The 14,627-nt window shown below is 34.9% G+C and overlaps 1 protein-coding gene across 5 annotated transcripts in view; it reads right to left on the reverse strand.

Annotated features, from left to right (window-relative positions):
* Window positions 1-14,627, reverse strand: part of LOC124152499 (zinc finger protein castor homolog 1-like) — a 50,999-nt gene that overhangs the window by 36,238 nt on the left and 134 nt on the right. The window contains exon 2 of one of the 5 annotated variants that reach the window (XM_046525454.2): window positions 13,417-13,449. The exons of 1 other annotated variant lie outside the window; for it this stretch is intronic. The gene's annotated coding sequence lies outside the window, so the exon portion shown is untranslated. Of the gene's footprint in view, window positions 1-12,606; window positions 12,804-13,416; window positions 13,450-14,524; window positions 14,608-14,627 lie in introns of those variants that run through there. 3 more of the 5 variants (XM_046525455.2, XM_048394370.1, XM_046525453.2) reach the window with 3 other exon arrangements.

Below are 14,627 nucleotides of genomic sequence, written 5' to 3' on the forward strand. Positions count from 1 at the left end.
ACATACAGAAATTAAATATGTTTTCATAAAATTGCAATGTAACAAATATTTATTACTATACCATGTCTTTTATAGTGGTTCTTACAAAAGACACTAACAATCTGGAACTTCAGCACCTATTCCAAACCTCAAAACTCTTTCTGTCACAGCTAATATTCATAATAATAGTCTGCATATTTACCAAAAAAAGTCAGCAAAAATAATTTGAAGAGAATTACCGGCATTAACATTTTTGGCAACATAAGATTTTTTAAACAAATATAGTGATATCATGAATGCATATTCATTTTTGATGGAATAAATTACAAAACTTCTATCATGTAGGTCCCTCAGTGTTACTAACACAAAGTGTCAGTTAAATGAAATTAAGAAAAACATTACAACATTATTAAAAATTATAACATAAATACAATAAATTGACAACTAAAACAATGAAAGTGATTTTCCTAAGAGCACTGGTGGAAATTTACACCAGAAAAACAGCAAGCTGGTCCAACTCACCATGTACAGCTATCTCATTGCCAACAAACCACAGAAAGACAAGACTTCTCCAAATATCAAAGTACATAAAGTTTGCAATATCAGTGAGGCCCCTCCTCTGTTCATATATCTACACAACTATCGGGGCAAGTATGCCCATGGCGACATAACTAGGGACACTGGCAGCCAATTTTTATAGACTTTCCCTACCGCTAGTTTCCTGCCATAGAAACATGGTTTATACAGGAAATTCCAACACAGGCGACAGTCTCCCTATCCAGGTTACTGCAGTAAATGCAATTGGGAGACAAAAGTAGCTAAACTGACACAGGATTAGATCCCCATACTAGCTTTAGGGCCTAATCTTGTCAATTATTACAATATGGCCTTTTTAAAATCTGTCCATTTCCTCAAAGTGATCCGTCAATGTCAACTTGTCATTACCTTCACTGGTCACTCTGTGCTCAAATATTCCTGACAATGACAACATTTTTTGACACAAAGGTTATTGCCCATTCATGTGTATTCATTTGTGTGTTAAACTCACGCCTCATTCATAAAACAAGTATTGTTGATATGACATGGGTGAACAAGATGGGAATATGACATGCAAAAAGACAATCACCTGTCTCTCCTTAATGAAGATACCCCCTTTGTCCAATACCATCCAAGGATAAGGCCATATATTTACTGAGGCTGAGAAATTGTTTTGCTCATCGTTCAAAGTTAAGTCAAAAGCAAATTCATTCCAGCCCATTCTAGACATACAATTTTGAATTAGCTTCATGTTATGATTATCTGCATGTCAAACTGCAGGTCACATGTCAGTCACAAGTCTATTGTTGATAAATAAATTAAGTATTCAAATCAAACACAACCCCTTTGTTTCCAAACCAATTATAATTTTGTTATAATGTTATTAAGTTGATATAAAACTTTTTCCTAAAAACATAACAATCTGACATTTCTCATTTCGCAAAAAACGGACACAAATTTCCTTACCACCCTCACACTCCACCCCTATCACTTCTCATTTCGCCTACCTTTCTGAAGAACCAGTTTTGACCTGGCTAAATATTTTTGAAAATTCACTTGGGAATATTTCAACAGGCTGCACAATTTAGCTGTACTAATCCTGTGAAATTTGGTTTTTAAGCTTGTGAGTAACTCAACACCAACGACACATTTAACTAATTCACAAGCATGAACTTGCTCTCAGGTGAATATCATAAGAGGGTCAAACTGTCTAAAACATTGCTTCTTGAACAAACTTGAACACTGACACACCATGAATATATATAGCTGGAACATTACAAAAGCTAAGGAACATGAAATAATTACACCATCGACACAAAAGAAGCTGAAAACAATGAACTTTACATAATGCTTACGATGTGGCATTTAAAGCATGACATTTATCTGTATAATTCTGCTATAATGCATGTGTTTAATGAATTGTGAAATCACATGCACTTATAACAATGACTCTTGTTCAGCTATCATCTGACCCAAAAAGTACCAGTGCACAAGAATCATTGTTATATAGTAATGTGACAGGCTATCTTACCGGTATGTACGACTGCTAAAATAAATCCAAGATTCTGGGAAATAAACCTTAACCTCCTTTCCATTCAAGATTCACAAATGTACTGATTCAGTGAACAAGATCTGCTTAAATATAACACTTTTGCAAAGAAAACAACCAAAGTTACTCAAAAGGACATCAGTGGTATAATCTGTTCTTAAGAAAGAGATTAAGAGATAATCACATTAATCCAGGTAATTAAGCCAGTAATTAAGCTGACACTGAACAGTAACTAATTAAAAGTAAGAGTTTAGAGATAATCCTTCACTATCACAACACACCATTCCAGTCAGAGCCTTCCAGATGGGGGAGACAATGTATTAGCATAGAGGACAATGAGGATCATTACACTGGTGCTTTACGGGTGCTTAATACCCTGGGGTTAGCGAAGGGGATGGGGATAGGGTGTGGGGGGTGTGGGGGGTATATGACAGATGGGATGAAATAACAATCACACAATTGGGGTAATTAGGGATGATTGTAGACAGGTTTATTGTGTATAGATCCTCTGTTTATTGACTGTGTATGTCAACACAGAGACAAATGCTTAATGTGGAAATTGACATGGTTTTGACCAAATTTTGTTACTAAGTAGATCAAGTTGATAACATATATACAGAAAATTCATACATGTTTAAATATCAAGATGTACATGTTTTAGCTAGATATTGTAGAATTACCAGAATTTTAAATCTTTTCAGATTGACCCAAAAATTGTCCTGCATATTCTTTTCCAGGGAGTTCAATTTGAATAATACCTTTTTAAAGCATATCTTACTGGAACTAGGGGTAAAACAGCAAGGTCGTGATACAATATGTATCACGATAAAAAGGTCACAATACGATACGTATCGTGATATGCATATTTACGTCAAATCGTGTGGAAACGTCTTGATCATAAATATTTCAGAGCAGGTTCAAAAGGAAAAGCTAGCTGTAGACACATGTTTGTTGCAGCACTTTTCAGCAGTGAACTTAATTTCAACACATTTTGCGATTTTTAACTAACAAAACCTCTGGGGGTTCATGAAACAGGCTGTGATGTATTTTAGCAAGTGTATCGTCTTGTATCGATGCAGAAATAAATGTAAACAAATACCGATGTTGTGTATCGTATCTGCACATGAAAACTCACAATGCACCAGTGCACTGATGTATCGTTATGCCTCTAATGGGAACTAATTAAGTTTCACTATTCCCAGGTCGAATTTGGATTAATTAAGTCGCAGATAAAAGCAAGTCTTATTGCAACTAGTTAAGGTTCACTATTCCCAGAGCTAATTAAGGAGAAAACTTATTCCTATGTATACTAATCAACTTTTGAAAGGGATAATCACATATATGCCAGGTACTTGAAATATTACAAGAACCATTTTGGTGTATCTAAAGATGAAAATATCCCTATAAAAATGGAGTAGTTATATGTATTATTCTTCATATCGCATAATGAACTTGGCTGATTACAGGATTACATGAAAGTTTTATTCCTGACATATTTTTAAAGCAGTACTGTTCTATACTTCTCGAAGAACTTAAAGAACATCTGTCACGGCATGACCGATTAATTATCTAAGTAATATGAAAGAATGGGTTGTTCCTTAACTTCTTTTGAGTAGTATATACAGAGACAAAGTTGTGCAAGAAAGTACTAACATGTTAAGAAATGGAATATGACATAAAAATTTCCAACATCAAGAGAAATTACTAAATTTCAATCAATGATGAAAAAATAATTGACTGATTTTATCATGACCCTAACAGCAGCGTTTCCAAATAGACTCGACATGGGGATGCCGACTAAGTAATCAATGTAATTAAACCCCCATACTTCTCTCCTTCAAATACACTGACACACAATGAAAACACATAATCAAGTTTAACTCGAAACCTTAAAAAGACATGCTTTTCTGCTCACAACTAGTGAAATTAAAACTCATACAATGAGATTGTTGTGTTATATCTCATGTGTAAATACCCAGAACAACCTTGATTTTAGTGGCCATTTTGAAAAATGTTACCCAAACATTGAATATGTGTTTTCAAAGTGTTTCAGTATAGTTAGGAAACAAAATACAGGACTGCAACTTTATCTTTCTTTAAGTTTTAGGTTTTGTTCAGAACATAATTCAAGGAGCCATATTGTACCTACTGCATAGAGTTTGAATCAAGAGACCTGGTGTGTAAACTAAGCTATGAAGTCAAACACTGTCCTTCAGCAATGTATGACTATTTTACCTTTCACAACCTAATTCAATATGTCGAAGTACCCAACATACGATTTCTTAGTCAAATAATACATCCACAATGAATGCATACAAAAGAATTCTTATCAAATTTGGCAAAATTTCAAATTTCCTTTGGACAACTATTCAGCAAAGCATGGAAATAATAAATGCTTTGGAAGAATGCACATGCCTTAAATTTCTCTCAAACGTATCATTTCTGGAGTTCGTAGGTCGGAACGGTAATCCCAGATGAAAGAAAACTCTGGATAGGACAAACTCATCTCCACACATAGCGACTTACCTCATCCATCGAGTGGTGGATAATGTTTGATAAATAAATGTTAAAATGTGGGTCAGGCAGTAATATGATAAAATATGTGCACTGAGTCCAAGAAGTGTTTGTGTTGTGATAGAGCCTCGTATCATGTTTAGGATTTTATAATTCCCTAAAAAAGAAACAAATATATGACTTAGCATAACAACCAAGCTATTGGCTGGCTCTGCCCCGCATAGGGTTGTAAGATATGGGTAATATCTCACATAAAAGGGACAGGCAAAAACTTGAAAAATTCATTATTCAAAGATGTCGGATTATTTCGTACAGATGAACATCTTTGAAATAATATGTATGCTACAGTAACAATCAATATTACAAACAAGTTACACTTTAATCTTATACCTGATAATATTGAAATAATACACCTACAGCCTCAAGGGAAACCTTGATATAAGCATGTTATTAGGAGGGGTTGAGAGTTGTTTGACAAAACATAAATTACTTAATCAAATATGCATACAAATCAAGGGATCCTAGCCATAAGCTAAAAACTGATTTGGGAGAACTGTACAAAATGTCAGGAAAGAAGGCTTAATATCTCACCCTTAACATGGATTGTCCAAATGCTTTAATCTGAAAACACTACGTACAGTTTTTTTAGTTGGTAATTATGATATTAACAAACAAATTGTTATGAATTAACATATTCAGAACATAGTATGTGAAAATCTGATAGTGATAATACAATCGAAAAAGAGTGTTCTCAGGAAGAATGAAGGCAAATTCACTAAAACATGTTACAGCCTTGGAAGGGTGGATAGCATAAAGGGTCATGGCCAAATTCAGAAAAGTATTCTGAGAGAGTAATTCACAGACTTAAAACCAAATCTAGAAAAATATCTTTCAGACTGTAAACTGGGCAATAAACATGTTCATGTGAGTCCTAAATCTTGACAAAAAGACAAGTTTGAGCAAGTATAGCCCGAAAAATTTAGTCACTGATCATTACATACATTTGTTGGGGGTCACAGACCCTCACTCGTGGATAAAGAATTGCCCTTCCCATCTTTCTACAACACTCAATCAGCCCCTTATCGTAAACCAAATCCCATATTACAGCATCTGCTTATCGAGAGAACCTTATTTGGAACAGTCTTCACTGTAACATTTCTATCTACCCTATCGTACACTATTAGGTCAAATACTTATATGCAAAGCACCTGATCTGAGTACCGAGATAACTGCACAAATTGATAGTAACACAATATTACTGGGTAATATTTTATCTAGGTGCAAGCCATGTATCATATTTTCTGGTTGTGACAGGGTGAAGGGTAAAGTGTGGTGATTGCTGCAGCAGGCATTTTGTTTGAATACCACAAACGATATGTATGTCTATTTATCATTCCAAATCCCCTGGCTTGTAAAACACACATATACAGAAAATGGAGACAGGCCTAGGCTGGCATGCCTTTGATGATGGTGGTTATTATTCAAAATAATTCATTCTGTTGTTACTCGATCATTTGTTACAACATCACTGGGTAAGCAGCTGAAATAACTAAAACTGTAAATTGTATCATGACCATGTGTTTCAATGTAGATAACAACCTACAAATAAACATGAAAAAACAATTAACAGTCAGTGCTCTGACGTAAGTATGCAAACCTCTTGTCAATCAAATATTTTAATACAAATGTCCAACATCAAGTACACTTTATCATTCCATTACACATCACAAACACACACACAAAAAGTATTTGAATATGTTAATATATTTTAAAAAATCATCTTTCATACAAAGATCCTATTATAAATGTATTCAAAACAACTTATTATATTATATATGGTTCCATTTAGATAATTTTTATTTAATATCTGATAATCCTATATTTACAATACTTATAAATCCTAAATGCCAATTTCACACAGACTAATTTTGGTGCCAATTCAATTGTTTTAACCAGGAAAGGAACAAAGGTAAAAGACCTACCCCCTGGAGAGTGAACCGACCCTTTAATAGAGGGAGGAATTTTGACTATTCCATTTAATGAGATGATGCTGTAGCATCGTCAACTCTGGTCTCCAGTCAGAGAAATATTGCCTCAAAAAGTGAAATGTAAATATTTATCCAACATTGTCTTAATCAATACCCACAAGATCTGTGTTTACAAGGATTTCTGAGCAAATCATTATATCAACATGTCATTACCCAAACACATTCATGGAATTTTACAGATTTTTTATCATTGTTCATAATCTGAAAATGATATTCTGGTCAAATCAGACAATGAATACAAATTCCAAGCAGGGAAAGATTAAAATAACAGAATAAAGAGAAGAGATTGCATAGGCTAATCTTTTTTCTCAAGAAAAGTCATTGGAACTCTTGGTTTTGGAGAAAAAAAGAAGAAGACAAAAATAAGATAATATAATAAAAAAAAACATCATTAACATACACTGATTCCCAAAACACTTATAAGCTATTTATTTCTTACAGTTTTTGTTAGGCGATATGTTGCTTGGTGCAAAATCATCAATTATATCTTTTGAGTAACTTCCTAGATCACTTTCTGATAAAACTCTATTATTTCTGAGAAAGACAACCTTGGATGAATTTATAGTAATATTACTATGCATAATAATTTTACTTGACGGTTGCTTTCTCATTATCTGTGCAGCTGAAAACTTGTCAAATTATGCATTGTACAATTACTTAAACACAAGGGTAGTTACTGCTTTAATAAGTCAAAGAAGGCTGTGAGACAGTATCTTTCCACAAAAAGAAAACAGATAAAATACATTACTGAAAAGTGCCTTGAATCACATATAAACATGAAGAATACTTTGTGTTCAGATGTTTTCTTATTGCAACATTTGTTTCAAGAAAGCATGCAATATCATGCATACCACAACCCCTGTAAACATAAGGCTTAACATCATGGACTGCATCAATGTCTAACAATGTCTATCACACACACAAACACCTGTGAGCACAGCACAGCATATTACAACCAATATATCACAACTTTCACAATCCAACCATCACAACCCTTATATCAACATGTATATCATATCACAATCTTTGTATCAACATACATACCAAATACCAAAACCATTATATCAACATGCACAGCATATCATAACTCCAAAATCAATATGCATACCATATCATAACCAATATATCAACATGCATACCAGATCAAAATCCTTGTATCAATATACCATATCACAATCCTTATGTCAACATGCATACCATATCACAACCCTTGTATCAACATGTATACCATATCACAACCCTTGTATCAACATGTATACCATATCACAACTGTTGTATCAACATGTATACCATATCACAACCCTTGTATGAACATGTATACCATATCACAACCGTTGTATGAACATATATACCATATCACAACCCTTGTATGAACATGTATACCACATCACAACCCTTGTATCAACATGTATACCATATCACAACCCTTGTATCAACATGTATACCATATCACAACCCTTGTATCAACATGTATACCATATCACAACCCTTGTATCAACATGTATACCATATCACAACCCTTGTATCAACATGTATACCATATCACAACCCTTGTATCAACATGTATACCATATCACAACCCTTGTATGAACATGCATACCATATCACAACCCTTGTATCAACATGTATACCATATCACAACCCTTGTATCAACATGTATACCATATCACAACCCTTGTATCAACATGTATACCATATCACAACTGTTGTATCAACATGTATACCATATCACAACCCTTGTATGAACATGTATACCATATCACAACCCTTGTATGAACATGTATACCATATCACAACCGTTGTATGAACATATATACCATATCACAACCCTTGTATGAACATGTATACCATATCACAACCCTTGTATGAACATGTATACCATATCACAACCCTTGTATGAACATGTATACCATATCACAACCCTTGTATGAACATGTATACCATATCACAACCCTTGTATCAACATGTATACCATATCACAACCCTTGTATCAACATGTATACCATATCACAACCCTTGTATGAACATGTATACCATATCACAACCGTTGTATGAACATGTATACCATATCACAACCCTTGTATCAACATGTATACCATATCACAACCCTTGTATCAACATGTATACCATATCACAACCCTTGTATGAACATGTATACCATATCACAACCGTTGTATGAACATATATACCATATCACAACCCTTGTATGAACATGTATACCATATCACAACCCTTGTATGAACATGTATACCATATCACAGCCCTTATATCAACATGCATACCATATCACAACCCTCATATCAATATGTATACCATATCACAACCTTTATATCAACATGTATACCACATCACAACCCTTATATCAACATGTATACCATATCACAACCTTTATATCAACATACCATATCAAACCCCTAGAATCAACATGCATACCGTATTACACTTCTTATATCAACATGCATACAACATCACAACTCTTGCATCAACATGCATACCTTACCACAACCCCTGCATCAACCTCTACATGGGTACAATGTGTGAAGCAACTTGTGCCCCTGCCGTGGTAATGCTGGAATACGTCTAAAAGTGGCGCAAAACTATACTCACTCAATCACTTGCATGAACATGCGTATCATATTACAAATTTCGTAACCAGACCATTGTTTCACATCAGGACAGGTTAAGACAGATAAACGCATAACAGTGGAACTTTACAAGATGACATCAATATCTGATTTACTTTATCTCGACAAAAACTATGCCATGTCAAAAGACAAGAGCATTTCCTGTACACAGTTGCTCTTCGAAACCTCATTTTTATCAAAACAGCCTAAAGGCTGAAGCAAAGTACAAAGAGCAAATCTCCACTCCATAGAGAAGACTATGAATAGGATTAACACCTCACATTATATACTGGTTGAAAACATGACAATTAAGGAAGCAAAGTTATATACTGCCCATGATGAGGATTACGGGCAAGAACATTTCTCAGTTGAAAGTAGCAGCAAAATCAAACAGAAATGGCCAATATGTTTCCAAAACTTCGCAAAATTAAGATTAGAACAATGTAAAGAGATCTTTTTCAATCTTCTATAGTCATCTTTCAGGAATAGCTGTTTGCTTGTTTGTAATTCTAGACATACATTGCGCTCCGGAGACTGTATGCATATTCAAGTTCCAACAATCTTCAAGCTGCGCCACGTCATGCATTTGATGAAAGTCTGTAGATGCACATACAAGAACCTAACAATTTGAGTAAATGATGAAATGAATGAGTAAATGACAAAATGAGTGAGTGAATGAGAGACAGATCAAATGAATGAGAGAATGAGAATGAAAGAAAAAGTGTGAAGTATCAAGTCATAGACAATCACATAACCAGAATTTATTTCTTAACAACCAGAAACCACATAGTCCTGTAACATGTTCACTAGTCTTGGAATAACAGTCTACTGACCGCATCGAACACTTATGAGTGAGTGAATAAAAGAGTAAATGGGAAAAAGAGTGAGTGATAGAATGAGTGTGAAGGAGAGACTGAGCGAGGTAAATGGTTAAAAGGAGATTGCATGGGCGAATGAGGGATTGAATGAGAGAATGATGGAGTAACTGAGAGAATGAGGGAGTAAATGAGAGAACTGGGGATTAATGACAGAATGGAATAACTGAAAGAATAGAGTAAAATAGAAACAGAGTTAATGAGAGAATGAGGGAGTAAATGAGAGAACTGGGGATTAATGACAGAATGGAATAACTGAGAGAATAGAGTAAAATAGAAACAGAGTTAATGAGAGAATGGTGGAGTAAATGAGAGAACATGGGTTTAAATGAGAGAATGGGATACGACAGATAGTTGAGTAAGTGAGAGAATGAGGATGACAATGAGGACGAATCAGACAATCAGGGAGAACATGGAAGAACAAAGAATTTTATGAAAGAATGAGGTATTGCATCAGAGAATGAGGGAGTAAATACGATAATGTGATACTGAATGAGAAATGAGGGAGAGAATGTGGGAGTGATTGGGAAGTGATAGGAGTAAATGAAAATAATGAAGAAAAGAATGAGGGAGCGAACAGGACAATGAGGAGGTGTATGGAAGAATGAAGGAGTGAATAGCAAGTAATGAGAGGAATGGGTGCATGAGAGACTGAAAATAAGTGAGGAAAAACTTTTACATTATTTCTGCATTACATTAAGTACACCAGAATGACATCACAAATTATACCCATACGTAGAATAGAACCCAGGTCTTTATCATCACAAGTAAACACATCACCATGGGGTACCTCATCTTCAAAAATAGAGACTCTACACCTACAACCAGACAAAGCCAATATCATGCTATGGTAGTCTATTAGGTTTCAGGATAACAACCATGACAACAACATAAGTAAATGGATATATTCCAATAAAGAATTCTAACAAAGGAGATGTTATAATAAATCATCTGTGTATCCCTGAACTATTCTGATTGCAACACCATCACGAACTTCCAGTAGGGCAGCCCTGCTCCGCCCTCCCAATAACCCTCAACCACTCTCTTGTAATACTCCACACAGGACCAAGTTGTAACATAAGTAATTGCAGTAATGCTGTCATCTGTCCATCAAATACAATGTTACTTTCACACACTGTGCGTGACTAGCACCAGGCAGTTAAGCCAGCCCTACACTAATTTAAAGAGCTCATTTCGCAAAATGAAATATTGTTTCCTGTGAATTTCAACAAATTTGATGAACTTTTTCCTCTCTTTTTTTCACAGCAGCTCGACCTGAAGAGCTGTATTTGGTAATTGTTCTAAATGCTGGTTATATGGTCTCGTATTACAAGATTTCCTTGAAACTAGTTTGCAGTATGCTTCATCCTCTTCAACATCCTCTCATAACTTATCATCCATATTTCCCAGCCATTACCCACTAATTAGCATTTTCTTCAACAATACCTCCCTTTAACTCAACAATAGGTGCTTATCAACACACATTTTTCAGCATTTATTGTCCTTTGACAAATGTGAGTCATAGGTTAGCAGGTTCAGAAATTCATTTATATTTTCATGTCTGCAGCAAATGACATGCTATCTCCCTAATGTCAAGAGTGGTTATCCACAATAAAATGTCACTTGTCCATCCTGAATGTTACTGGTCTCGGACTAACGAACATATGTTAATTTCAAACCCTGGTTAAGTTAGTGTCCAAAATGTTTAAATCACGCCAAACGAACAACATTCTTCAACATATTTCAAACACTTGTCAAAATATTTCCATCATGATATTCATTAATTTCAAAACATGTAATCCTGTTATGATACTGCTACACATTCTTAAACTAAACATATCCTTGTTATGCAGATGCTCATCGTTTAATGTCACACACATTTTAGCATGAAATATTTCAGAAATGAACACAACTGAACACAAACTAAAATAAGTCATATCTAAAGAAAATATGACAAGTCATGTTGCACACAGTACAAATGAATTATTTTTGTGAATAAATTGTAAAGTTCAGCAAACTTGAGTCCCACCCTTAAAGTTGAACATGTGACTAAAGGAGTTTCATAGTCACATACAAAGTCTTTATCTACAATACCACAACACATGAATGCCTGAATCATGGTTCATTCAAGTGACTGAAAAGTGACAAATGAAAATATGTCTGTAAAAATCAATTACAGTGTTACCAAGTGCAAATTCTAATTGCTACCCAATCTTTCTTGCTTGGCTGATCATGGAGATGGGTCTCTGCAAAATACATATTATTCTTGAAACATCTTCAAATCCCTAAAACCATACCTAAATATATCTCTAATGATTAGTAAACCTGTAAGACAAACACAGGTAACTCTCTAATTGGGACACCTGGGCAACTATTTATCATAATCTTGTAAGAGTCACCACAAATATCTATGACAACCAGGTTACGAGAGCATTTACCCTGTCTTAAGTCAAGATAGGAAATGTCAACAAACTGTTTACCTGGGATACGAAACTGTCCGAAGACCCACAACTGTCGGACCATCCAACATTCAGTGCGTGTGTCCACCGGACCACGACTGCAAGACTACGACCCTTCCGTCTTAACTCTCCATATAACACAGGTAGCCCAACCTGGAAAATGGGTGGTAACCGTGGCAACCACCACAATGCACCAGGTTGGGCATGCATAAATAATACTTTGTTGCTATACCAGCCAGAAGTCAAATGCTAAGTAAATGATGAAATTAACAGAAATCAATGGTAAATACAGACCAGCCTCGTGCTCAATTGATCTTGCACAAAACACCTATTGTGTCGGAGATACAGTCAGAAATTATGAAAAGCCTGGAATATTCGTGCTCAGCTGTAGAGATAATGTCCTGGGCAATAAGTATCAGAAATCGCATTGATATTAGAAAAACAGTACCAATAAATAATTAGATAGTTCTGTAGTTGCATATTTAAAGATATTAAACAAACAATCGGGTATAAAATCAATAAATTATTTATTCGCCAACATCTTGTTCTTGATAATATTCTTCATGATAATCTTTTATAAGTCTACACAGCCATGACATTGAGCAATAAAATAAGGAAATATTTTCTCTAAAAGGTAGAGAAGGAATTTTTTATTGAGTGAACCAATATATCTGTCAAACTAATATCAGTGAACTAGTCGCTGTGGTATTGTTGAGTTCCCAATGGCAACTAGTGGAGAGCTAAATTGGGTACTTAGTAAATCATGACTACTTGAGCCACGCTGTTAAATGCAAGACTTGTCCCAAATAAGCTAAAACAGCATTCCCCTACCAGGCCGGTATAGGTTCATGCTGTTTTGGTCCACTGCCAACAGACAAGAATGATAGATTAATTTGAAACAAAGGGCCATGGTTTCTATGGCAATACTACAACCTATCTAAAAACAATATGCAAGGTTCAATTCATGTGAAAGAAAATTATTGAGCTGGTACACAAACAAAAGCAGCTCCCCAGATCTAAGTCGTGTTCAAGCTTGTGAAGGGGGATAATGTCGGGTGTTACCGTGGCAACCAAAATAACTGTGCAGGCAATGCTACTCAATCAATAAAAGTAGAATAAATCTTTTATAGGGTTTCTACTGGAAAGTTTGGTCAATGATCTTACTTGCAACACACTTTGCACATTCTCATAGTGTTCTTTGAACCATTTTCAAAAGATATTTTTAATAGGTCCAGACATAATATGTCTAACAACATTAATACTACACGGCAATACACATGAATATAAAACTCCTGAATTTCTTTTTGCAAACAACCCTTTTTGCTGATTAAATAGCAAATGCATGCTTTTTATTCTTACAAAGATACCTAAGAGCTAAAATCAATATTAACAATAGTGTAATTATAGCAACCAAATATGGTCAATGCAAACGCCCCATAAATGTGGCTCACACAATCAAACAATGTACACATCGGAAAACACACAAACAAGCAAAAATTCCATCATGACTGACATTCCTATGGTTCGTGTAAATATTTCAACATGACTAAAACCCCATGAAAGTTATCACTGAACATTGAGAAAATACATTTAACCACACCTTCCATTAAACCCGGCCTACCCAACCCTTGCGATAAATCACTTGGCGCAGTAAAAATTCGTCTGCACAAATTCCCAAGCACTTGAAATTTCTGCGACATCTGATAAAATCCTTTCGTTATAAGGCTAAAATGCAATATCAATTACACAAAAAGAAGAAATCTGATATGTCAAACACATTACGTAATTTTGGACATGACAAACGCACGCCCCCCTGAGCTTTGAACCGTGTCAGATAAAACGTTTGAGGCTGAAAAGCTGGGATATGTCCCAAAAACAGTCCGTAACGTCAACTGTTGTTCTCGTCCTTACTTTCAGAGAAAAAGTTATGAAAACTTACCTGACATATCTTGTTTGTGACTGGTAATGAATGGACACGACTAATGACAAAAACAAGGTCACGAATCAAACTTTTTAGAAGTTCTAAAAACTTATATGATATG

Source organism: Haliotis rufescens, unplaced genomic scaffold, assembly GCF_023055435.1.
Source record: "Haliotis rufescens isolate VD_foot unplaced genomic scaffold, xgHalRufe1.0.p SCAF_13, whole genome shotgun sequence".
Taxonomy (NCBI): Eukaryota; Metazoa; Mollusca; class Gastropoda; order Lepetellida; family Haliotidae; genus Haliotis; species Haliotis rufescens.